Source organism: Phocoena phocoena, chromosome 7, assembly GCF_963924675.1.
Source record: "Phocoena phocoena chromosome 7, mPhoPho1.1, whole genome shotgun sequence".
NCBI classification, from domain to species: domain Eukaryota; kingdom Metazoa; phylum Chordata; class Mammalia; order Artiodactyla; family Phocoenidae; genus Phocoena; species Phocoena phocoena.
The window spans coordinates 3419781-3423564 of record NC_089225.1 but is presented as its reverse complement, the minus strand read 5'-3'; positions in this window follow the sequence as shown (position 1 = coordinate 3423564).

The window sequence follows — 3784 nt, the reverse complement described above, 5'->3', positions numbered from 1 at the left end:
ATATTTATTGCTACGAAGAGTCCTGTATTTTCCATTGGACAGTTCTTTTATTAAAGAACATTCAGAAAATATTTATGAGCTATCTCTGGACCAAGCACTAGTGAGATGCAGAGGGACAGGGCTGAATAAGGTATTTTCCCTGCCCTTGAGGCTCACAGTCTTTGAGGAATCTCTCATCATATGAACAAGTAATTTAAAAAGCTGTATGACAGTTGTTCACAGAAGTTGTACAAACATTTTCTTTTGTTAATCCTGTTATATTTTTAACCTATAATTTTAAATTATGACTTCTTAATCACTTTAGGAAATAGTTATTATTAGCCTCTTGGGAAGTATAAGTGCTTTCAGGAAACGTAACTTCTGGTTAGTTTGGAACTTATGGTATTTAGAATTCAAATGCAATTTTATACATTTTTTAGTGGCAGATGTGGAGTAGGATTGTATTGCTGTTTTAGATGTAAGTCAGGTCATGAAAGGAGAGCCTTGTGGTATTCAGTGCTTCATTGGAGTTGTCTGCAGTTCCTGGCTGTTATGAATAATGCTGTTATAAACTTTCATGTACAGGTTTTTGTATGGATGTATGTTTTCACTTGTCTTGGGTATATACCTAGGAGTGGATTTGCCAGGTCAAATGGTAATTCCTGTGTTTAACTGCTACGCTACGCTGTTCTTCAGCTTCATGGCCTACCAGGTGACATCTGCTCAGCCCCACATTTAAGGGTCTCCACATGGTTTCAGTCTCACCTATGTCTCCATAATCATCTTTGCTGATTCCCTACATGTAGCCTAATCTCCAACAAGCCCAGTTGTAGTGTCCCTAAAGAGTGCATCTTGCATTTTCTAATTTCTGTGGCATTTCAAGATCCTGCCTGTTTAGAGCTTATTGGAAACAGTACCTCCGTAATCCAAGTTATTCCTGACCGTTCCTTTCTTCCTCCTTGAATTTTTGCTTTCCCCACTCAACCCTCAGAACACTTTATTCCTTTATGGCACTTAACACCCTTTGGCCTGAATCACCATTATTTATGTCTTCTGTCTTACAGGCCTGTGTTGTCCATACAGTAGCCATCACCTACATGTGACTGTTCATGCTAGCCATATTTCAGGTGTTCAGTAGCCATTAGTGACTACTCTGTGTGGACAGATCAGACATACATTTCCATCTTCACAGAAAGTTCTGTTGGACAATACTTTTCTAGATTGTAAACTCAGAGCAGGGACTGCGACTTTTTCTCCCCTGTGGCCTTTGCGTAGTGCTTTACTTATCTTAAATTCAATTAAGAAAGTGAAATTAGATCCTGGCACAGAATAGAGAAATAGAGTTTTGGGAAGTATTCACTTCTCCAGAGATGAGAGTCGAACCAGAGAAGTAGATGAAATATGTGAAGACCTCCATATCCTTATGTTGTAGGTCCACCAAAAATGGGTTAAAAGTGCAGGAAAATGGGGATTGGCAGTTACCAATTTGTTTATTCTTTTTTTTTTTTTTTTGTGGTACGCGGGCCTCTCACTCTTGTGGCCTCTCCCGTTGTGGAGTACAGGCTCCGGATACGCAGGCTCAGCGGCCATGACTCACGGGCCCAGCCTCTCCGCGGCATGTGGGATCTTCCCGGACCGGGGCACGAACCCGCGTCCCCTGCATCGGCAGGCGGACTCTCAACCACTGCGCCACCAGGGAAGCCCACCGATTTGTTTATTCTTAAACTGTGGTGTAAGATACAATTGATTCTCATGCCTACTTCCTATGCCTTCCTATCCTTGTTTCTTTGTAGTCTGTTCTGTAGATCTGCATTGTCCACGGTGGTAGCCTCTAGCCACACGTGACTATTTAGATTTAGATTGAAGTTAAATAAACTAAAAAATTGGATCCTGTTCTAACCACATTTTTCAGGTGCTCAGTGTTTACTTGTAGCTAACGGATGGTATATTGAACAGCACAGATAGAGAACATCTTCATCCTTGTAGAAAGTACTGTTGCACAGCACTGATCTAGACTTCTCTCTTAGCTGTGGTTCTGGATGTCATGGCTTCAAAAAGTATCTCTGTCTTTGGTTTGGAAGTTAAAGAAATAAGATAATTACTTAGGTAATGAGTATCAATATCAATCACTGATATCCCCAATTTATTTCGACTTTAGAACTTGTTACAAAGGCTAAGGACTTGACCAGGTATAGTTTCTACTGAACTGCTTGGTTGTAAATATTCTGAGTCAGGTGAGCTGAAAATATGAAGTGGTTTGTTTTTGCATTTTGCCTTTGTAATGGAATTTGATACCTAGAGTGTTTTGAGGTGCATGTGTTTTTTAGAAAGTCAGCAGGTAGTTGCACCTTTTTGTGTGTAAGACATTGTTATTGGGGCTGAAGTTACTGCAAATAGGGCTAAGTTCCAGTTCCCTATCTACATTCTAGCTGAGGATGTGGTGGGGAAGGCAGACACTAAAGCAAATACGTGTACATTTTATGTTTTTCTTTTGTTTTTTTTGGCCATGCCACACAACTTGCAGGATCTCAGTTCCCCAAACAGGGATTGAACCCTGGCCACGGCAGTGAAAGTCCAGAATCCTAACCACTATGCACCAGGGAACTGCCTGTTTTTCTTTTTAAATAGACTTTTTTTAAAGAGCAGTTTTAGGTTCACAGCAAAACTGAGCAGAAAGTGCAGAGTTCCCATATACCTGTCCCCCCCCCCATTGCTGTTTTTATTTTTAAATTTAAGATCCCTGTTGTCCTTACTGCCACGTAAGTCAGGGAATACTGAATAGTCTTAATTTAGCTCACACTTTAAGAATACACTGGGTGATAAAAAATTCAGAGGATGGGATAAAACCATGGTTGTAGCTGTGCAAGTTCTTGAACTTTTCAGGCAATAAAGGTTGGGAATTGGGCTTCCCTGGTGGCTCAGTGGTTGAGAGTCTGCCTGCCAACACAGGGGACACGGGTTCGTGCCCCGCCCCGGTCCGGGAAGATCCCACATGCCGCGGAGCGGCTGGGCCCGTGAGCCATGGCCACTGAGCCTGCACGTCCGGAGCCTGTGCTCCACAACGGAAGCGGCCACAACAGTGAGACGCCTGTGTACCGCAAAAAAAAAAAAAAAAAAAAAAAAAGGTTGGGAATTATAGAATGGGTTAATAGAGTTGCTGGGCTGTGCTCATCTGTCTTTTTTTAGGAAATAGACATATATTTAACCTAAGTTATTTCAGAAATAGACAAAAGTGCAAAGCGAACACTAAACCACCCCATCTAGAGGCAATCACTGTTGATATTTTAATTTCCTCCCAGACTTTTTTTCTGTTTGTGCTAGAGGTGCACATGCCCATATGTGTAGGTGCAAATTTGGGAGCATACTGCATTACAGTATTGTACCGTTTTTTCCCCCAATTACCATGATATCAATCTGTATTTTTAAACACTTTAAAAAGCAGCTGCATGCTATTTCATGCTCTGGATAGATCTGGTTAAGACTGTTCTCTGTTATAAGGACATTTAGATTATTTATAGATATTTTTTCACAGTTTTAAGCAGGGACACCGAGAACACTTTTTTCCCTTAGCCTCTGATGGACCGAAGAGAGTTATAAAGGAAAGCCTGTAGTGTCCTGGTGAGCACCCATTAGGACTTTGGCGTTCCTTTTCTGTTCTCTGTTGGTTGGCAGCAGCATGAAATGCCTTGTTTTATTATATGCTAGAGAAAGGACTCTTGTTCTTTTGAGACTGATGATGGAGAAAAACCTGAGAACAAAAGTGCTTGGCTAAATCACTTTTTTTCCCTTTTTAGTTCTTGAAATC